The 23,034-nt window shown below is 52.7% G+C and overlaps 1 pseudogene; it reads right to left on the reverse strand.

Moving 5' to 3' along the window:
- Nucleotides 1–1,557: 1,557 nt before the first annotated feature.
- Nucleotides 1,558–18,585, reverse strand: LOC115932955 (WAS protein family homolog 2-like; annotated as a pseudogene).
- Between the last annotated feature and the right edge of the window lie 4,449 nt (nt 18,586–23,034).

Raw genomic sequence — 23,034 nt, forward strand, 5'->3', positions numbered from 1 at the left:
GGCTTGGATGCCCCTCCACACCCTCTTGATGTTCCCTGTGATGTCATCTGGAGCCCTGGTGCTTGCGGTGGCCTATGAAGCCTCCCGGTCTGGCTCCAAGGCCTGGCAGAGTCTTTCCCAGGGAAAGCTACAAGCAGGAAACAGTCCGCATGGGTCATCCCCTTCACTTCCAGCTCAGAGCCCAGGCCAGGGGCCCCCAAGAAAGGCTCTGGTGGAGAGCCTGTGCATGAAGGCTGTCAACCAGTCCATAGGCAAGCCTGGCTGCCTCCAGCTGGGTGGACAGACAGGGGCTGGAGAAGGGGAGACGAGGAAAGGGGGGCTGCCTGCCCTGTCTCCCACCTGAGGCTGAGGAAGGAGGGGGGGATGCACTGTTGGGGAGGCAGCTGTAACTCAAAGCCTTAGCCTCTGTTCCCACGAAGGCAGGGCCATCAGGCACCAAAGGGATTCTGCCAGCATAGTGCTCCTGGACCAGTGATACACCCGGCACCCTGTCCTGGACAAGCTGTTGGCCTGGATCTGAGCCCTCGTGGAGCTCAAAGCCACCTTTGGTTCTGCCATTGCTGCTGTGCGGAAGTTCAGTCCTGCCTTTTCCTTTCCCGAGAGCCTCCACCACCCCGAGATCGCATTTCTCACTGCCTTTTGTCTGCCCAGTTTCACCAGAATTAGGCCTCTTCCTGACAGGCAGCTGCACCATTGCCTGGCGCTGCGCCCTTCCTTTGCTCTGCCCGCTGGAGACGGTGTTTGTCATGGGCCTGGTCTGCAGGGATCCTGCTACAAAGGTGAAACCCAGGAGAGTGTGGAGTCCAGAGTGTTGCCAGGACCCAGGCACAGGCATTAGTGCCCGTTGGAGAAAACGGGGGAATCCCGAATGGTGGGTCCTGGCCATCCGTGAGGTCTTCCCAGGGCAGCTCCCCTCTGTGGAATCCAATCTGTCTTCCATCCTGCGTGGCAGAGGGCCAGGCTTCTCACTGGGCCTCTGCAGGAGGCTGCCATTTCTGTCCTGCCCACCTTCTTAGAAGCGAGACGGAGGAGACCCATCTGCTTCTGCCCTTTCTATAATAACTAAAGTTAGCTGCCCTGGACTTTCACCCCCTAGTCTCAATTTAAAAAGATCCCCATGGCCACAGGGCCCCTGCCTGGGGGCTTGTCACCTCCCCCACCTTCTTCCTGAGTCACTCCTGCAGCCTTGCTCCCTAACCTGCCCCACAGCCTTGCCTGGATTTGTATCTCCCTGGCTTGGTGCCAGTTCCTCCAAGTTGATGGCACCTCCCTCCCTCTCAATCACTTGAGCAAACTCCAAGACATCTTCAACCCCAACACCAGCAATTGTGCCAAGGGCCATTAGGCTCTCAGCATGACTATTTTTAGAGACCCCGTGTCTGTCACTGAAACCTTTTTTGTGGGAGACTATTCCTCCCATCTGCAACAGCTGCCCCTGCTGACTGCCCTTCTCTCCTGCCTCTCATCCCAGAGAAACAGGTCAGCTGGGAGCTTCTGCCCCCACTGCCTAGGGACAAACAGGGGCAGGAGGCAGTCACTGACCCCGAGACGTTTGCATCCTGCACAGCTAGAAGTCCTTTATTAAAAGCACACTGTTGGTTTCTGCTCAGTTCTTTATTGATTGGTGTGCCATTTTCTCTGGAAGCCTCTTTAGAGAAGAGAAGAACACACTGGCGCAGGCTGGCTGGAGCCGTCCCCCCATGGAGCACAGGCAGACAGAAGTCCCCACCCCAGCTGTGTGGCCTCAGGCCAGCCTTCCGCTCCTTGAAGCTCGTCTCTGCACAGTGCTGGTTCTGTCACCCCCTCCCAGGGAAGCAGGTCTCAGCAGCTTGTCCTGGCTGTGTCCATGTCAGAGCAACGGCCCAAGTCTGGGTCTGGGGGAGGAAGGTGTCATGGAGCCCCCTAGGATTCCCAGTCGTCCTTGTCCTCCTCTGCCTGTGGCTGCTGCGGTGGCGGCAGAGGAGGGATGGAGTCTGACACGCGGGCAAAGGCTCCTCCGGGCCCCTCACCAGCCCCAGGTCCTTTCCCAGAGATGCCTGGAGGGAAAAGGCTGAGTGAGGGTGGTTGGTGAGAAACCCTGGTTCCCCCAGCCCCCGGAGACTTAAATACAGGAAGAAAAAGGCAGGACAGAATTACAATGTGCCGGCCCAGGGCGGGCAGTGGCCCTGCCTCCTACCCTTGCGCCTCATGACCAGCTTGTTGAAGAGATCCGACATCAAGTCCCCACCTTGGCTCGTGGTTCTCACTGCAACGGGAAAGCCACAGACTGGGGTGAAGAGTTCAGTCACATGCGACCGGTGGCTCCCTGTCCCCAGCCCCATGACACTCCCCAGCCCTCCAAGGCCACTGTTTCCCAGTTAGCTCAGAGCCTCAGTCAATCCCTGACCCAGCACCGGGCGCTGATGAGAAAGCGGCTGTTTGAGGAGCCACTTCCCAGCCACCTCGGGGACAGGGCCAGGGTGTGCAGCACCACTGTACGATGGGGAAACTGGCCCAGAGAGGTGAGGCAGCTTGCCTGGGGTCACAGAGCAAGGCAAAAGCAGCGCTGCGTACAAGCTCAAAACCATAGTGCCCAGGGCATTGCCGCTGCAGGCGCAGGCATCGCATCACACCAGTGTCTGCGTTCACAGCAGGCATCATCAGTAGCCTCAAGAGGCCTCAGATCCAGTCTCTAAAAATCTCAGGAGGCTGCAGTGGCTGACCATTGCCTTGGACCACTCTTGGCAGTCGAAGAAGATTCTCCTGTCACAGTTTCAGCTGGGTGAGCTTAGAGAGGAAAGCTCCACTATGGCTCCCAAACCAGGAAGGAGCCATAGCCCAGGCAGGAGGGCTGAGGACCTCTGGTGGCGGCCCAGGGCTTCCAGCATGTGCCCTAGGGGAAGCAGGGGCCAGCTGCCAAGAGCAGGGGGTGGGCAGAAAGCACCCGGTGGACTCAGGGCTGGAGGGGAGGAGGCGATCTTGCCCAAGGCCCTCCGACCGCAGGCTCCAGGGCCCGCTCACCTTGCTCCTGCTCCTTCTGCTTCTTCTTCTCCAGCTTTCGCTCCTTCACGCTGCGCAGCTTGGCCTTGCCGATGCCAACTTATCGGATGGACTCTAGCAGAGTGGCCCGGCCACAGGAGGGGTCGACCACTTCCCTGGGAGCTCCCTGGACTGGAGCCGGGAGGTGGGGAACAGGGCAAGGAGGAAAGGCTGCTCAGGCAGGGCTGGGGAAGCTTATTGTGTCCAAGAGCCTGCTGGGAGGGAAGTCACCTCCCCTCAAACGAGGAGCCCCGCGCTGGGGAGGCCGGACCTTTGGAGACTGTGTGGGGCCTAGGCACTGACTTCGGCAACCACCTGAGTGCAGGCATCCTGTGTGCAGATACTCCCTGCTTCCTCTCTAGCCCCCACCCTGCAGAGCTGGACCCCTGAGCTAGCCATGCTCTGACAGTCTCAGTTGCACACATGAGCCAGCAGAGGGGTTTTGTGCCACTTCTGGATGCTAGGGTTAGACTGGGAGATACAACAGTGAAGCTGAAAAGAAAAATGTGTTGCTGTAGTTTAGTTTGTTATTAGACCCCTTCTTTCCATTGGTTTAATTAGGAATGGGGAACCCAGAGCCTCACTTGTTCAGGCTCCCTCTGTCCTAGAAGTGAGAAGTCCAGAGCTCTACAGTTTGAAAACCACTATTTTATGAACCAAGTAGAACAAGATATTTGAAATGGGAACTATTCAAAAAATTGAGAATTTCAATTTCACTTAACAAATCCACAGAAAATCCACCCGAGTGCACTGAGCACGCCAGAAATGAGGTGGCCTCAAAGAGCTGCTCCCACCTGAAGGAGACGCGCTGCTGCTGCTGTCGTCCTGCCTGGCGCCTTGGCCTACAGGGGCCGCGGTTGAGGGTAGGAGTGGGGGTGCACTGGCCAGCACCTCAGGAGCTGGGGGAGGTGGTGGGGGCGGTGGGGGTGCTGTTAGTACCTCATCTTGTAGGTCTGAAACACAAAGTGTGGGGTGTCTAGGGAAGAAGGTGTGTGAGCAGGGAAGTCCCCAGCCCAGCTCCCATCCCAGAACCCAGCTCACCTGCCTTGAGAGGCTCGGCTACCTCAGTGTGGAAGGTGGGCAGTTCTGGAATGGTGCCAGGGGCAGAGGGGTCAATGCCGGGGCCCAGGTCGGCACTGTACATGAGGTCGTTGGCAATGCCGGGCAGGTCAGGCAGGTAGGATGGAACATCAATCTCAGGCACCTGGCCCAGGTCTGGCACATAGAAGTAGTTCTCTGGGACCTGCAAGATTAGGCAGGGACATGTGAGAGGTGACAGGGACCTGCAGGGGCAGCCAACAAGACCTTGTGTGCACCTCCCATGGGTGGAATAAGGGGCTCAACAGCCTGGACTGGAGAGGAGCTCTGGCAAGGCCCTGGGCCACTGCACCTGTCTCCACCTCTGTCCCGCCCCTCCCACCTGCTGTTCCAGCTGCTCTCTCTTGCTGATGGACAAGGGGGCATCAAACAGCTTCTCCTCTGTCTCTGCCCCCAGCATCACACGGGTCTTTGTTACAGCACCAGCCAGGGGGTCCAGGAAGACATACTTCTTGTATCTACAGGAGCGACATGGGGGTCAGGCAAGCTGACACCTGCTGTCCTGAGCCCATGTTCCTCTCCCACATCATCAGGGGCACAGTGTGCACCGTGGGGTCCCAGGCCTCCCGAGCCGAGCCACCCGTCACCCCTGGCTCCTGGCCTATGTACTGTACCTGTGTCTGATGCCCTGGGTCCCCACTGAGCCAGGCCGGGCCTCCTGCCCACACCCCTCGGCCCTGCCTTCTGGCCATACAGGTTCTCGGTGGTGTTGAAGAGCAGCAAGGAGCTGACAGAGCTGATGTTGCTGGGAAGACCCCCAAGTCCCTCTTCTGCATCGTCCTCGGGCCCCAGCTTGGTGCTCACGCACACAGGAAAGTACTTCAGCTTCTCCTGGGAGGGCCAGGATGGCCAAGGGATGGTGAATATTTAGTGCCGGGCCTAATCAGCTGCCACCCCATCCCAGTCAGCCTCTTCTGGGGGACAGAACCCTTGGTGGCCCCGGCTCCTCCCCAGTATCCAGTCCTCCTGGTGTGTGACAGGCTAAGTTATGTGTGCGGCCAGCAGACCTGCAGGGCCCGCTCGTCCAGGGGGCGGTGCTTGCTCTGGATCCTGTGGCGGGGGCGTCTCTGCAGGCCAGGGTCCTGGGCGCCCGTGAAGATGGAGCCATATTCCTGCAGGTGCTCTGGAGCAGGGTACTTGGCACTGGAGAACACCTGTGGACACAGGGACAAGTCTGAGGGGGCCCCAAGAGGCTCAGAGGGCTAGGATTGCTTGGCAGGAGAGGGTGGAGTTGGGAGCCTGGGAGAGAAGAAAGCCCAAAGTACAGGTGGGCAGCAGGGCAGAGACTGGGCAGCCTCAGAGGCACGGGGAAATGGAGGGACTGCCCAGTAGCCTCAGGACACAGGGGCATGGGGACTACCTTGATGGCCTTCTTGCTGCCCTTGATCTTCTCAATCTTGGCCTGGGCCAAGGAGACCTTCTCTCCAATGGCCTGCACCTGGCTCCGGCTCTGCTCTACCCGCTGGGAGATCCTGCCATGGAGAAGATCACAGAGGCTGGGCTGCTCCCCACCCCCTGCACACCTCCTGCTCCTAACAGCAGAGCTGCCAGGCCAGGCCCTCAGGCAAGGGCTCTTAAGTCAGGGTCACCTGCTTGCCAGGGCTGATCTTGGTGCCATCCAGGGGGCCTCTACAAGGATAATCTGACCTGCAGGGTCAAGGAGTTGATGGTACTGAGTTCCCTGCACTCTCAGTAGGGACAGGCCCTATGCTGCCACCTGTACATGCTATCTGAAGGACAGCCTCCAGGGCACACAGAGGATGGTATTTACACATGCACACATGGCTACTGATGGGGCAAGCACTTCACAACCCCTCATGATCACATGCAGCAGACAAAGTGGCCTCTGCAGAGGGGGAATGGAGACCGGAGGCTGAGACTGGCAAGGCTGGACCTGAGTGTTGTCACCTAAATTCAGACGGGGAACTGCCCCTGCACATAGTGAACGGCTCACTGAGCAAACCCTAAGTCCCGACCACCGCCTCAGTGTGGTCTAGCTCCTCACCTGCTTCCATCCTCCCTGGTGCGGGGTGGGCCCAGTGATATCAGCTGCCTGCTGTTCCCCAGATGTGCCAAGTGCATTCTTGTGTGCTTGCATCTCATGGAACGCCATTTCCCCAGACATCCCTGTGGCCGGCTCCTGGTGCCCGAGGCCCAAGTGTCTGATGCTTTAAGGCACATCACCCCACTCATGCTTTTCCATGTTCTTTGGCCGCAGCAAGGCCGCTCTCACTGCAAAGTTAACTCTGATGCGTGTGTAACAACATCCTCCTCCCAGTCGCCCTTGTAGCTCCCCTACCTCCAAGAGCCCAGCCCTTGCCCACAGGGCCACACTCCACGTGCAGAGCAGCCTCAGCATTCACCGGGCACGAGCGAGGCTGTGTGGTGCGCAGGGATGAGAAGGCAGAGGTGCGACTGGGGTTCATGAGGAAAGGGAGGGGGAGGATGTGGGATGGTGGAGGGGTTGCAGACTCTGGGCTAGGGAAAGCTGGGATGTCTCTAAAGGTTGGAATGAATGGCCTAGAATCGGACCCAATAAGCCAAAGCCACTTCCACCAACGTTAGAAGGCCTTGGCCCCCAGAGAGCCAATTTCACAATCCAGGAGTCCCCGTGCCCTAACGGGTCTGCCCTGATTACTCCTGGCTCCTTGTGTGCAGGGGGCTCAGGCATGGCAGGGCTGGGAGTACCAGCAGGCACTCAAGCGGCATTAAGTGTTCCATGACAGACTGGTATGAAGGTGGCCACAATTCAGAAAGAAAAAAGAAGAGCACCATCTCCTTCCAGTTAGGAAGCAGGGCCACCACCCAGCGTGTGCTCCATCTTTTCTGGCTGGGGAGAGGCCTTCATCTGCTGTAAAGGGTCCTCCAGCACAAGCTGTTTTAATTTACCCTAGTTCCCAAGGCAGCCTCATTCTGCCTTGGGTGCTGACACGACCTTCGGTAGGTGCATAAGCTCTGCATTTGAGGTCCACGGGGCAGTGGGAGGGAACTGAGACTGGGGAGGGACAAAGGCTGCTCTGTCCTGGTGCTCCCACAAAGGACGGAAGGGCTGATCACTCAAAGTTGCAAACACCAAGCTCAACAATGAGCCCTGGAAAATTTCTGGACTGGATTATTAAACAGAGAGTCTGTAAGCACTTAGAAAAGGCCGCGGTGAGTCCCAGGGGCCAGCACTGCTCAAAGTGTACAGCATTTCTCTTTGTAACAGGATTATTAGCCTGCTGTGTCCGGGGAAAACATGCAGCACAGCGCATCTCCAGTCAGCAGGATTTTGACGGCTTCTAACAAAATCTTGTGGACAAGATGGAGCGATGGGGGTTGGAGGAGAGAACATATAGGAAAAATCAGAGCCAAATGAACCACAGCCCCAAAGGGCACAGTTGAACAATGGACTGATTCCAGCCTTGCATGGAGGGATCTGGCAGAGTCCATCCAGTTCCTTCAACACCTGGTTAGAAAACTGGGGCCAGCACACAGGGGAAGGGTAAGCTGGTTTCATGATCGAATCAAGGCTCAGACAATTTTCAAAGGCCAGAGGGTAGACTGCAATCACCCAGATGAAATTTACAAGGAACAAATGTGAAGCCCAACATTTAGGTTTTAAAAATCAAGCGTATAAATATAGAAGGTGGAGGGAACTTGTTTTAGACACAGTTCAGGTGAAGAAAGACCTGGAAACTTCTGTTAACTATAAGCTCAGTAGGGGCTAAAAGCATGTTAATCGGCATAAAAAGGCAATGAGATCTTAGGGCACACAGCTCCCCGCCCCTCTTCTGCCCTTCATCCTTCTTTCAATCAGGAGGGACCGTGCACTCTCCTGGAGCCACCACAGAAAACAGAGCCCTGGACTCATGAACGAATCCATGCCAGGCACCAGTCTCAGCCACAGTCACATCCCTTTAAACTGGATCCACACAGTAAGAGGACTCTGAACTCCCCTGCAGACTGCAAAGTCTGCCTCATTCACTGCTATGTCTCTAGCACCTGAGATGGGGCCTGATGTGTAACAGCCGCTGGCTGAACAGAAAATGACAAATGAGCAAACATCTCAAGGAGGGTGATGAGGATGGTGATGAGTGAGAAACTCCCGACATGTGAAGATAACTGAAGGATGTTCTGGCTAAAGATCAGAAGACTTTGAGAATATGATCATTCCCTTCGAATATCAAAATATCAAAAGAGCTGTCAGGTGGAGAAGTGAGTAAACTTGTATCAGGAATAACAGGCAGAGTTGCAAGGAAACAGATCTCTGTTCTGTTAAAAAAAAAAAAAAAAAAAAATTCCATAAACAACTGCATCACTTTGCAGAGCAATTAGGTTCCAGCTCACAAGCGCCTCCCGGGGGTGCCCCAAGGGTGAATCCTGCCTAAGGTGGAGGTAGAAGACATGACCCTGGGGCTCTTTCCTTAGCCAAGAGCCCATGAGACTAATGAACATCGTGCTTGTTGACAAAGCCCCCGGACAGTCTATTCTCTTACAGTCACAGGCTATGGTGCCGAGGACAAGTGCAGACTCAGGATCAGAAAGCTTGCAGCATATCTGCTATCTCCATGGACTAGCAGGATGGTCTGGAAGGCTGTGTCGGGAAGGCCCGTAGGCCTCACTGGGGCCAGGCCGTTGATGAACAATGTCCACCCTGAGGGTGGGGGAATGGTGCCATTTGTTTGTCATTCCTGGTCCAGACGCCCTTGGCTTGGTGGCCTACTTCAAGGTAGGTCAGTTTACAAGCTCAGTGCTGAAGCCATACCCTATGGCACGCTCGCCCAGCACTAGAGAGGAAGCTGCCTCTGTGGACATCAGGGACGGAAGTGGCTCACCCAGCCTGTTCTGTGCGTGGTCTCACTACGGGTCCATCTTCCTCTATCTGCCCCGGAGGGGACCAACTCCAAGCATCCCTTGCTTTCCTTCTCCCCCCTCCACCCCTCACTGTTCAATAACTTGAGTGCATCCCATTTGTAGAGCACATGCTGGGGCCGTGGGAGTGAAAGACAAATCAGACGACACACATCCACATTCAAAGGGACTCAGGGCTCCTGGGGAAGTAAGAAATGAATATCAATAACCACAACAACCCACAGGCCTGGGTTTCACATCTGTTTAGCAGCAGTGTGACCCTGGGGAGGTCACTAACTGGTCTTTGCCTCAGCTTCTTCCACTGAAAAACAGGAATGGTCCCTTCTACATCATGGGATTACTGTGAAGGTGAGAAGGAGCTGATCATGGCCCATCAACGTCAACACACCAGTCCCCCTAGAGGCTGCTGGGGAGGAAGAAGCAGGGAGCACCCACTCCTGACCCAGATTCACATTCACTGCTTCTCCTCCCCTGCCTCTCTCATGACCCCAGGGAAGCAGACGCTGAACCTGGGCTCTTGCTTTCACCTTTATCTTCTCCACTCTGGGATAATTAAGAATGACTTGCTAATTATGCAGTGATCTAGTGCAATGTGTAACCTTCGGGGCCACCAGGTGCCAATTGGTAGAGAGAACAGGGGAGAAGGAAGGATGAAGGAAGCGAGGACAAGGGGAAAGGGGAAAGGAGGAAGGGGAGAAGAAAGGAAGAGGTGGGGAAAAGGACAAAGAAAGAGATGGAGGAAAGGACCAAGAGCTTCGCAGAGAAAATCACCCTTCCCAGGGGGAAGGTGCTGGGCAGTGGCACTGCCTCTTGGGGGAAGAGATTGGGCAGGGGCTGACGGGCAATGGCAGATGACAGCATCCAAACTTCCACAAACACAGTCTGTTCCTTCCTCTTCCCCGTGCCATCCCAACTCCCTTCTGCCTTGTCATCTACGTCATGGGAAGCAGGTGACATATCTGGCAAGTTATTTTGGGGGCCTGGCTTCTCCCAGATGAAGAGGGAGCAGCTGGAGGGACAGAAAGAGGGGGCAGGGAGGGGATGGAGGGCACAGCTGAAGACAGCCTGGGAGGTGATTGTCATCCCCTCCAGTCTCTGCACACTCCCGGCTGCAGCAGAGCAGGAGGAGAGAGCACAGCCTGGAATGCTAATTTGCCAGGAGCTCACCTGCCTGCATCACTGGGCACAGACGCCAGTGAGGCCAGAGGCCAGGCTGTGCTGGGGCCTGAGATGGGGTGGTGGGGAGAGAGTCTCTCCCCTGCCCCTGTCTCTTCCGTGCAGGAGGAGCATGTTTAAGGGGAAGGGTTCAAAGCTGGTCACATCCCCACCAAAAAAGCCCATGGACAATGAAAAGCCCACTCGCTTGTCCAGTGCCACAGGAGGGGGCAAGTGGAGGAGGAGAGGTGGCGGTGCTCCCCACTCCACTGCCAGTCATCACTGGCTCTCCCTTCCCTTCATCCTCGTTCCCTATCTGTCACCATTTCCTGTCGTCGTTTCCTCTGAATGTCTCACCCTGCCCTCCCTGCTTGCAAGTCCCCTGTCTGTAGCCTCACCCCTGTCACATCCTGACTACAATAACAGCTTCTGGGTGTCCCCAGCATCCACTCTCTCTTCCTTCTTGTCCCTTCCGTGATGGATGCTTGAGGAACCTTCCCCAAACTCTTCCGTCCCATCCCTGCCCTGCTCAAAATCCAATCACAGCTTCCTAACACTCCTGAATCAACTTGAAGTCCTGTCTTGAGTAATCCGTGGGCCCTAACTCACTCATCCCAACTCTTCACTCACTGCCTTGCCCCACACCCTGCCAGGGAGCCTCCCGTGGCACCGTGGGGACACAAAGGAACCAGGGCAAAGCTCCCTCAGCCCCATTCAAAGAGGCCTGGCCCACAGGCTCACGGAAAGTCAGCCTCTCATGCCCCGAGAGCTGAGTGCAAGGCAGAGGCAGCGCTGTCTGTGCTTCCCATGCAGAAGCACCCCCCTCCCACCCCTGTGCAGGCCGGCCTTCGCGGCAGACCACCATACACCACGTTCCAAGCCACACTGAGGCCTCTCTCCAAGCCTGCGGCCCCCATTTCCAGACCCCACCAGGGCAACCTGCATATCCACCTCCCTACCCTGCCCCCCTCTTCCAGGAGTCTGCCCTATGTGGAGTAAGCACGTGGTTCTCCTCTTCAGCAACTATTTCCTTTGTACTCAAGCAATGGCCCCATTTCCCTTGGGGAATCCATCTCTCTTGCAGGCTTAGTCCCAGAGCTTCAGGTGGGGCTGCCCACAGAGCTTCTCAGTCTAAGCCAAGTGGTGTGTCATAGTCCCCTGGCCCCAGTAATGGATTCTGGGATAGACATGAGGACCAAGCCAGGTGGGATGGGTGAGTGTGGCTTCTGGAGAAAGTGGGGACACAGGAGAGCATTCTTTCCTGCTGGACCTGACCCTGTGTCATGTCACCTTGCTACCACGAGAGCATGGCCTGTCTGGGAATGCAGCCAGACCCAAAGGAGCAAACTGACATGGAAGGAAAGCAAAACCCGGCCCTGAGGACATCATTTTAGCCCTTACTCCGAAGGCTGCTCTACTGATTGTTTAATTTTTGCTTAGCTTGGTCTGGGGAGTTCTGACAGGCGTGCCACCAATTCTTACCGACTTCTCTCCACTCTAGACCCTGAGAAGCCCACGCGGTTCATGCTAGCAATTAACAATCAATCTCGCCCTATGTGTTCCCATTCCAGCCTCTAGGACACAGTGTCAGCCACATAATTGGTATCTCTTAAGGTCCAGCACGAGGTGGAGCACATGGTGGAGAGACAGATGCAGTGACCTGGAACCCAGGAGTGAGGGAGCCAGGACTCAGGCCCAAGGCTCCTGAGAGGCATCCGGCCCTCCCTGGGCTGTGCCAGCAGCTTGGAGAACCCACACTCAATGAACGCAGCACTCCACTACCCAGGAAATGCCTTCCTGCCCTCTCCTCATCCCATCCCTGGGAAGGGGACATGCAACTGTCTACAAGGTGCCAAGTACCAGGACAGGAAAGGAAAGATGCCAAAAATCCAGGGCTGCCCTCAGAGAAGGGCAACCATGCAGTCCCCGTCTTGGCAAGGAAACACAATTTCCGAGGGAATGGTTTTGGCCTCCATTCTAAGTGCTGGACATGGGGTGGCCACAATCTGGAGCTGATGGCTCTTAAAGACCTGCGTCCTCTTCCCTAGGCGTCCCTTGGGCACATCTAGCACAACGATAAGCACAAAAGGTGCATCCAGCACTTTCTGTTACTATTGGTGGCAGGTTCATGAATGGCAACCAAAGGCAGTGTACGGGTCAAGATTATCAACAGGGAAGACACAGCATTTCCTGAAGGCTTCCTAGGTGCCAGGCACTGTTCCATTCCTTTGCATGTTTTGATTAATTTAATATTTACAATAATTCTACCAGGAAGCTACCATTATTACCACAACTTCACAAATGAGAACACTGAGGCTTAGAGGGGTTGGGTTGTCCAAGGTTACAGAGGAAGAAAACAGGGGAGCTGGATCTGAGCCAAGGCATCAACTCCAAGGTAACCCCCCAGTCACTTCAGTGGGTGCCCCCTGGTTACTGGGACATTCTTGACAAGCTTGGGGCAAGCCGGTGAGTCAGTGGGGCAGGACTTTCAGGAAGAGGTGGGTTCCCAGTTGGTGACAGAAGAGGAGGCTGCAAAGTGAAGGAGCAGGGGCTCCAGGTCTGGCGACAACCAGGGAAGGGACAGGGCAGGGATGACTTGGACCATGAGAGGCACCCGAGTCAGGCAGTCACATACTTCCCGCTGGGGTCTACCATGTGAGGCATGGTGTGGGATCCTGGGAAGGAGACCAAGCCTCATTTCAGGTTGCTTATGGCCAAAGACAGGACCTGTGTACCCGACAACCCCTGGGACCTTTGCCAAAAAAACAGCAAACACCATTCACTCACTCATGTTAGATAAACACTGAGTGAAGTCACTGGAGCCCAAGGACTGTGCGAGGTCAGCGCTCCCAATACAACAAGCTGCACCCCTCCAGCTTGCCTCCCTCAATGGCCACTCCGTGCTCCAGCCATGCTGGCTTCCTTTTAGGTCCTCCACCTCCAGGCTGTAGTTCATGTGCTTCTTTCTGGAATGTTCTTCCCAACCTACCCACTCAACCCTCAGACTTTACCATAAATGTCATTTCCTCACATCTGCCTTCCCTGACCTGAGACCAAGCCAGGCTTCCCATGACGAGCCTCACAGTACCCCATCTCCCCTGAACAGATGCAGTAATAACCTACATAACCCGGGGCCATGATCTATGGCTTTGAATCCTGGCTCTGTCACTTGGCCAGGTCTCTCAGCCTTTCTGTGCCTCAGTTTCCTCATCTATAAAATGAGATGACGGCAGTGCCTGCTCATGAAGTGTGAGTTAATGCACTCAAATCAATGGTGGTGCACAGTTTATACTATATGAATATTAGTGATTACAAAATATTATCAATAGACCTTGTCACAACTGTTATTGAAGAACTAATCATGTATTGGTTATTTAGGTCTTTCTCTCCTGCCAGAATGTGCGCTCCAGGTGGAGAGGTATGTTGTCTTATCCGTGGCTGGATATATAGAGATTCCCACACTGCCTTGCACACGAGCACTACTGGGTAAATATTTGCTGGCTGCAGGAAAACGTGAAGGAATAGGCCCTCCAATGGGAGGAAAAGCACGAGTTGTGAGAGCAGAGCCACCACAGGAAACCAGGAGGCTAAGTGGGGTGGAGGGGACTGAGCTCTTGGACTCCCAGGAGTAAAAGCTTCCAAGTTGGGCTCTCACTTCAGCCCCTCCCACACAGGGAAGCCAGATGGGTTCCCCAGGACCAGGATTCCCCAAGGGGGCTGCTCCCAGAGGGTGTGTTGCTGGGATTGCCCAGGACAGGGATGGCCCTCTCATCAGGTGGGGGTGAGTGGCAGCACCCACCTGCTGAAGATGCCTCCAGAGACCTTCTGCAGGTACTGCAGGGCATCCGTCATCTGCTGGATAGCCTCCTCTCGCCGCAGGTCTGGCTGGATGAGGGGCACGGCATAGGTCTGACCTGCCAGGGAGTGCTGCATCCTCACAGGAGTCATGGTGCCTGTGGGTGGGAGCCGGAGCATCAGAGCCATCCACGACCACCTGCACCCACCCACCACAGGGCAGGGTGGTGTTGAGACAACACAGCCCTCATCCCAACTATGCACATAGCTTCGGCCTGCACAGATAGGGGAGTAGGGGACAGAGCATTTGGTGAGAGGCCAGGAGCGCATAGATGGGATTCTGCTGATGCCTGCTGAGTGAATGAGGGAAAGGGCAGGACCAGGGACTGGGGAATCTGTAGGGTCAATGGAGGAGTTCAGAGAAGGTGCAACATTTCTGACCCCCTACAAGGTGCTTGCTACCTGCCAGGCACCCTTTCCATACATTGTCTCAGTTCAGCTCCCCACCTTGGATAAACAAGAAACCTTGGTTGCAGAGGAAAAAAGAGGCTGGAAACAAAAGGGGTAGAAATGGGGTAGCGGGGGAGATTGCCTGATCAACTGCCAAATGGTACCCAGTTCTGGAAAAGCACAAAAAATGTGCACACATGGGTTCTTCCCACTTTAACCCCTGAGGAATTTGAGGCCTGCTCCTGAAACAGACTGGGCAGTGGCTAGTGACTCTAGGTATAGGCGTATCCAGCCCTGCTCACCCAGGCTAGAGCTTAGGGGGCCAAGAGGAAAGAGGTGCCTGTGGGGGTGGAGGACAGGAAGGAAAAACACTCCTGAAATTGCAAAGTGAGGGCAGAGTCTATTTATATTGGGTTTAATTAACTCCTCTCCCTGGTGCCACTAAAGCAGCAATCACACTGCAGACAGCACTGATTTGATTGGCAAGAGATGCACCAGGCAGAATATTAAGGGACCAGGCCCCTATAAACAGGCCTAATCACAGCCCCTCGCTGGAAAATGCTAAGGAAGACATTAATCAGGCCTGGCACTGTGCCCTAGGCCTGCTCCCCTAGGCACTACAGTGGGGCCCTTGGTTGCAACACAAGTAGGTAGGGATGGATGAGTGCGGCATGAAGGGGCCTAGGAGATCTCATTTGGGTTTAAAATGCTGTGACCTTGAGTAAGTTGCCGTCTCTGAATCTGATCCTTTCCATTTCCCATTCTCCAAACTGAGAACTAGCACTGCTGAGATGTGGTTATTCCCAATAACTTGTATATTTTACATAACGTACCACACCAACATCTTCACCCAGCTGGAGCCTACTCCTTTGCTCCCCCTGCTGGCTTCCCCAGCCCTCCCTTCTGCCCTCCTCAGGCCAGCACTTTTCAGTGAGTTCCTCCTTTGCATCCAGGCTTTCCAGATCTGTACTTGCCTTGAATACTCATCAGAGCCCAGGAGTTACTGAGGAGTAATAAGTGGGCACCTCCCACTCATTTTTCCTCCCATCAAATAACTAAAGCATGGCCAGCTGCTGCCCAGCCAACTGAGAAACCTAACCCTCTGAGACCACCACACGCCTTTCAAGCATGTTCCTCCCTCCCCTTCTTTGTATTTATACTGATGCAAGTTTGCTGGCTGTCCTAACTTATTTCTGTGCCTCAGTTCTCCCATATGTAAGATCACAAAGGGGGTAAAGATGCAGGATATTTCCTGTGCACATCTTCAGATGAATTTTTTGTTAGTGTGTGTGTGTTTGCTCACACATATGCGTGAAAGAGTACATACACAAATCTCCTCAAAAAGGAGGCAGCAAGCCCGTTCAAGAATGGGACTGAATACACCTGATGAGTGGTTTACTTTCTGTCTGCAAACATCTACTGATCATCTATTAGGTGCAGGCCATGATCACAACAAAGACGAATAAGACACTACACTAGCCAGGGAGAGTCTCAAAAACAACTAAACTCAAATTAAATTCATTCTACTCCCGTCATGAGTACAAAGCTAAGGAGTGACAAATCCCTTTTGGAGTTAGGGGAGTCAGGAAAAAGCTCTTAGCAGAATGTGTGCCTCTCGGCCGGGCACAGCGGCTCACGCCTGTAATCCCAGCACTTCGGGAGGCGAAGGCAGGCAGATCACCTGAGGTCGGGAGTTCGAGACCAGTCTGACCAACATGGTGAAACTCCATCTCTACTAAAAATACAAAATTAGCCAGGCGTGGTGGTGCATGCCTGTAATCCCAGCTACTTGGGAGGCTGAGGAAGGAGAATCACTTGAACCGGGGAGGTGGAGGTTGCAGTGTGCCGAGATCACGCCATTGCACTCCAGCCTGGGCAACAAGAGTGAACCAGGTCCAGGAAGAAGGTGCAAAGACAGCATTCCAGGTAAAAGAAACAGCTTGAAAAATAAGTGTATAGGGGAACAGCAAGCGGTCTTGAGTGCTGAGGGTACAATCATCCTTGGGGAAGTACTAGAAGAAACAATGATAAACAGAGGCCAGTTTGTTAAAAACACTCAAAGTTAAAGCTAGGAGTTTGGACTTGTGGCAGGAATGAAATCCTTAGACCTGTGCTGTCCAATATGGTAGCCACCAGGCACATGCAGCCACTGAGCACTTGAAATGTGGATAGCCTGAATTGAGATGTGCCATAAGTGTAAAATATGCACCAAATTTCAAAGACTAGAAAAAAAGAACGTAAAATATCTTATTATTTTATATTGATTACATGCTAAAATAACCATATTTGGGATATACTGGATTTTAAAAATATATTACTAATTTCATCTGTTTCTTTTTACTTTTAGAAATCACATATGTGATTTAAATATTTCTTTTCTTTTTCTTTCCTCTCACTCAGCATCCTGTGATTCCAAAGAAATGAGTCTCTGCTCTTTTTGGGCAGGAGATATCCTAGAATGGACTCTGACCTAAGCATCAAAATTAATCATCATAACGTTATCATTTTATGGCCCCTTCTTCCTATATCTGGTAGCTTTTAAATGATGACCATGTAGATAATCTTTATTGTCCCTCTTTCAGCAGACGGTATTTTCTTATGCTACAGTATGACTGCTAATAATACCTACATACGTTAGAACCATTCTGACTCCTCAAGAATCTCATTTAACTCTTATTATCAGTGAATTTATCATCATCCCCAATTTTAGATAAGGAAATGGGGTTAGAAAGACCAAATAACATTTTTTCAACATCAAAACACTAGCTTGAGATCAAGCCCAGACTTGGATCTGTTGTCTGAATTCCAAGCTTTTTGTTATTGATATGTTTTGTTGTTTTCATGCAATAATGCAAACCTTAGCCCAAACATTTTGTTAGTAGTACCAACTGTAAGTCACCTTATCTTGATACTTTGTCTTTATGTAAACCTAAATTAGATCTGTTTTTGATACTGAGGGAAAAACAAGGGAATCTAACACTAACCAGCCCGTAGTGTGTGGTCAACACTTTCGTTACTTTAGTATACATCACCCCAATTGTTTGTCTTCACCACACACTTTGGAGTTAGGTAGTACTATCTATTTTTACAAATAAGAAAATCCAGGCACAAAGGGGTTGATTAGCAATTATCTTTTGAAAAGCCTGTAGTGCTCATCTGAAGAAGTGACGGACCACCTCTTATTTAGTGGACAGACAATAACTAGTTGAGAAGACAGGGGATTTTGTTGGCGGAAAAAAAAAATTTATCAAAAGTCGTCTTCTATCGGAGTTTTATGAGAAACCCTAGCTCCTCAGTTCCACAGTGGGTAACTGCAATTCATTCTAGGCCTGCGATATTTCCTGCCTATCCACTTTGTTAACTCTTCAATGCATTCCACAAATGCCTAAGTATTCTTTAATAATGGTGTTTTGGTTTTTTTTGCATCTATGAAGTTTTTTCAAATTCTTTTTAAGTGACAAAACTTGTACATGTGTATCGCACAATATTTCTAGTCGACATCACTGCTTTCGAGAATGTAAACCGTGCACTCCCAGGAAAATGCAGACACAGCACGCCTCTTTGGGACCACGGTTTATAATTTCGTAGTGCTCGGAGCCCTTCCTCCAGACCGTTCTCCCACTCCCCGCTCCAGGGTCTCTCCCGGAGTTACAGGCCTTGCTGTAGGCCCCGGGAACCCAACGCGGTGTCAGAGAAGTGGGGTCCCCTACGAGGGACCAGGAGCTCCAGGCGGGCAGCAGCTGCGGAAGAGCCGCGCGAGGCTTCCCAGAACCCGGCCTGGGCGGGAAGACGCAGGAGTGGGGAGGCGGAACCGGGACCCCGCAGAGCCCGGGTCCCTGCGCCCCACAAGCCTTGGCTTCCCTGCTAGGGCCGGGCAAGGCCGGGTGCAGGGCGCGGCTCCAGGGAGGAAGCTCCGGGGCGAGCCCAAGACGCCTCCCGGGCGGTCGGGGCCCAGCGGCGGCGTTCGCAGTGGAGCCGGGCACCGGGCAGCGGCCGCGGAACACCAGCTTGGCGCAGGCTTCTCGGTCAGGAACGGTCCCGGGCCTCCCGCCCGCCTCCCTCCAGCCCCTCCGGGTCCGCTACTTCGCCCCGCCAGGCCCCCACGACCCTACTTCCCGCGGCCCCGGACGCCTCCTCACCTGCGAGCCGCCCTCCCGTGAAGCTCCCGCCGCCGCTTCCGCTCTGCCGGAGCCGCTGGGTCCTAGCCCCGCCGCCCACAGTCCGCCCGCGCCTCCGGGTCCTAACGCCCCCGTTAACCCTCCGCTGCGCCCTCCCCCAGCGCGGCTCCAGGACCCCGTCGACCCGGAGCGCTGTCCTGGCGGGCCGAGTCGCGGGCCTGGGCACGAAACTCACGCTCACTCCGAGCTCCCGACGTGCACACACGGCTCCCATCCGTTGTCTTCCGAGCGCAGGGCCGCCCCTACCCGTGCTTTCTGCTCTGCAGACCCTCTTCCCAGACCTCCGTCCTTTGTCCCATCGCTGCCTTCCCCTCAAGCTCAGGGCCAAGCTGTCCGCCAGCCTCGGCTCCTCCGGGCAGCCCTCGCCCTGGGTGCGCCCCGGGGCAGGACCCCCAGCCCAGGCCCAGGGCCCGCCCCTGCCCTCCAGCCCTACACCTTGACCCGCTTTCCTGCCTCTCTCAGCCTACCTGACCTTGTCTTTACCTCTGTGGGCAGCTCCCTTGTGATCTGCTTAGTTCCCACCCCCCTTTAAGAATTAAATAGAGAAGCTAGACGCAAAACTACAGATATCGTATGAGTCCACTTTTGTGAAGTGCCTAGAATAGTCAAAATTCACAGAGACAGAAGCAGTGGTCGCCAGGAATGGGGAAGCAAGGCGGAGATGGGCAGCTTGTGTTCAATGGGTAGAGTTTCAGGCTGGGGTGATGGAAGGGTGCTGGAAATGAGTGGTAGTGATGGCGGCGCAACAGTGTGAATCTACTTAATCCCACTGAACTGTATGCTTAAAAATGGTTTAGACGGTGAATTTTAGGTTATGTATGTTTTACCACAATTTTTAAAAAGCTAGTGAAAAGCTGGTAAAAAGAAAGAAAAGAGGCTTTCTTAAAAAGTTAAATATATAAAAAGAGCATCATCAGTCCAAAGTCCAGCAGTTGTCCCTCCTGGAATCCGTTGGCTTGCCTCCGGCATTTTTGGCCCTTGCCTTTTGGGGTTGCCAGATTAAAATACAGGATGCCCAGTTAGTTTGAATTTTAGATAAACAACGAATAATTTCGTAGCATAAATATGTCCCAAGCTTAGTTTGGGACATACTTATGCTAAAAAACATTATTGGTTGTTTATCTGAGATTCAAAATTAAGCATTTTATATTTTATTTGCTGCCTCTGGCCACCCTACTCTCTTCCTAACACTCTCTCCCTCTCCCAGTTTTGTCCGCCTTCCCTGCCTCCTCTTCTGGGGGAGTTAGATCGAGTTGTAACAAGAACATGCCACTGTCTCACTGGCTGCAGCGTGTGGTCCCCTTACCAGAGGTAAGGAAGAGATGGATCTCCACTCATGTTGTAGACAGAATGTTTATGTCCTCTCCAAATTCTTATGTTGAAACCCTAACCCCTAATGTGATGGTATGTGGAGATGGGCCTTTGGTAGGTAATTACGGTTAGATGAGGTCATGGGGTGGGGCCCTCATTATAGATCTGGTAAGAAAAGAGAGCATTGTCTCTGTCTCCCTCTCTCTCTCTCTCTCTCTCTATCTCATTTCTCTCTCTCTCTCTTTCTCTCCTCTGTCTTTTCCCACCAAGTGAGGATGCGAAGAGAAGGTGGCTGTCTGCAAACCAGGAAGAGAGCCCTCACCAGGAACCCGTCCAGCTGCCACCTTGAACTTGGACTTCCAAGCCTCCAGAACTGTGAGGGATAAATGTATGATTTTAAAGTCACCCAGTGTGTGGTATTTTGTTTTGACTAATACAACCTGAAAACATTTTCCCCTCACTCCACCTGAGCAATATCTGAGTGGCTTAATGTACTCAGGACACAACAAAGAAATGTCCCATGCACAAGGTGCACCCATGCCTGGGTAAAGCAGCCTGGCACAGAGGGAAGCACACAGGCTCAGGGCTCTGCTATTCATTCTTTGTGTGACCCTGGGCAAGCCATGAATGGAGCTTCAGTCACCCCATTTGTAATGGGATTTAACTGTGCTTGCCCTGCCTCCTTCTGAGGGCTGTAGAGAAAAGATGTCAAAGTATTTTGTAATCTGGCTGGGCATGGTGGCTCATGCCTGTAATCCCAGCACTTTGGTAGGCTGACGCGAGAGGACTGCTTGAGCCCAAGAGTTTGAGATCAGCCTGGGCAATATTGTGAGATTCCATCTCTACAAAAATAAAATAAAATAGCCAGTCATGGTGTCACACACCTGTAGTCCCAGCTACATGGGAGGCTGAGGCGGGAGGATCACTTGAGCTTGGGAGATCGAGGCTGCAGTGAGCTATGATTGTACCACTGCACTCCAGGCTGGGCGACAGAGAGAGACCCTGTCTCAGAAAAAAAAAAAAAAGTACTTTGTAATCTGTAAGGTTTATTTCAACACACACAAATAAAGTGTATATGCTCCACGATGCCTGTGAATATACACACACACCACATCATATACCAAGCCTGGCTGTGTCTTCTCACAAATACGCTGCTAGGCACCACCCCCAGTTCTAGAATCACACCAGCCAGTTCACCCTCCAGATGGTTAACCCTCAACTTCATAAAAGTTCTTTACCTAATCTACTGACAGGCTCATCCCCGACCTAATTTTAAAGATTTCCTAGGAGCTGCAATGGGAATTCTGGACCTCAGCCTGGACAAAGAACAGCTGCAGGTCATTCTCATGTGTGGACATGGAAGCCCTGCCTGCCTTTGCTGGCCAGCTGGGCTGAGTGGGCCTGGGAAATTAAGGCTGCAGGGTTGGTCCCAGGCAGTCTTGCTAAAGCTTGCCACATCCCCCAGCCTCCTGGATTTGCCAGGATCCAAGAGCATGGACTTTAGGAATTCCTGGTGGAGGAGTGAAGAAAATGTGACAGGGTGTCCTAAGCCCCGATCTACAGGAAGAAAACTGGAAATAAGACTGAGGACTTAGTTTAAGATGTTCCTACTCAGCCTCTAGCTTTTGTGCTACAGTTCCGGGAACAGACTCCTCTCTCCTGAAAACCACTTCCCTCTGCAGCATTAAATTTCACCAAGATGTCCTGCTTGTGGGAAAGACTTCCAAGGATGCCTGGAGAGAGGAGGATGGAAATGTCCCGCTCTCTAAACGGATAGACAGATGCAGCCAGACAGAAAATAGTTTATCTTGCTGAGGTTTCTAATGTATTTGAAAGAGGCCTGGGTCTAGAAGTCTACCCAGAGGGCTCTGTGTTGTGCAGGCAAAGATAAGAACCTTCCCTGTGGGAGTTCCAGAGCCAGTTTTCATAAACACCCATCGGTGACTGTGTTCAGAGTGAGTTCACACCATCCTGACCTGCCCTGAGTTAGACCTTACATGGTCTTCCTCCTCTAGGAAGCCTCTGCAGCCCAGGAACCTCCCCTTATCTGAAATGAACAGCATTTGAAGCTTCACCAGACAGACCAGACAGCTTAGCCCTCGTGTTGTGCCATGTGGGTTGTTCTCTGAGAGGCAGGAGAGCATAGTGGTTACTAGGAAGGGGAGGACTTTGGGACTAGACTGCCTCGGCTGGAGTCCTCTTTCTGTTTCATAGCCACGTGATCCTAGGCATGTTACCTGTGCCTCAGTTTTCACTCTATCAATATGTAATAACTGAATCTGTCCTTGTGGTGAGGATTCAGTGAGTTAACATATTTGAAGTGCTTAAAAATGAGGCTTGTGTCCATAGATTAATGAGTGAATACACACATGGTGATATGGACATACAGTGGAGTATTAGTCATAAAAAGGAAAGCAGAGCTGATCCATGGCACCAAGTGACTGAACCTCAAAAGCATTAGGTTAAGTGGAAGAAGCCAGACACAGGTCACCTATTGTGTAATTCCATTTATAGGAAATATACAGAATATGTAAATCCATGGAGAAAGAAAGCCGATTTCCAGGGGCTAAGGGGAGGGGAGAATGGGAAGTGGCTGCTTCATGGGTACAAGGTTTCATTTTGAGGTGATGAAAATGTTTTGGAACTACACAGAGATAGTGTTGGCACAACATGGTGAATGTACTGAATGCCACTGATTGTTCACTTTAAAATGGTCAAACTTATGTGAATTTCACCTCCATTAAAAAAAAAAAAAAAAGGACCAGATGTGGTTGCTCACAGCCATAATCCCAACACTTTGGAAAAAGGTGAAAGATTTTTTTTCTTTTTTTCTTTTTTTTTATATACTTAAGTTCTAGGGTACATGTGCATAATGTGCAGGTTGGATACATAGATATGCGTGTGCCATGTTGGTTTGCTGCACCCATCAACTTGTCATTTACATTAGGTATTTCTCCTAATGCTATCCCTCCCCCAGCCCCCCACCCACTGACAGGCCCCAGTGTGTGATGTTCCCCTTCCTGTGTCCATGTGTTCTCATTGTTCAATTCCCACCTGTGAGTGAGAACATGCAGTGTTTGGTTTTCTGTCTTTGTGATAGTTTGCTCAGAATGATGGTTTCCAGCTTCATCCATGTCCCTGCAAAGGACATGAACTCATCTTTTTAATGGCTGCA

Source organism: Gorilla gorilla, chromosome 21 (assembly GCF_029281585.2).
Source record: "Gorilla gorilla gorilla isolate KB3781 chromosome 21, NHGRI_mGorGor1-v2.1_pri, whole genome shotgun sequence".
Taxonomy (NCBI): Eukaryota; Metazoa; Chordata; class Mammalia; order Primates; family Hominidae; genus Gorilla; species Gorilla gorilla.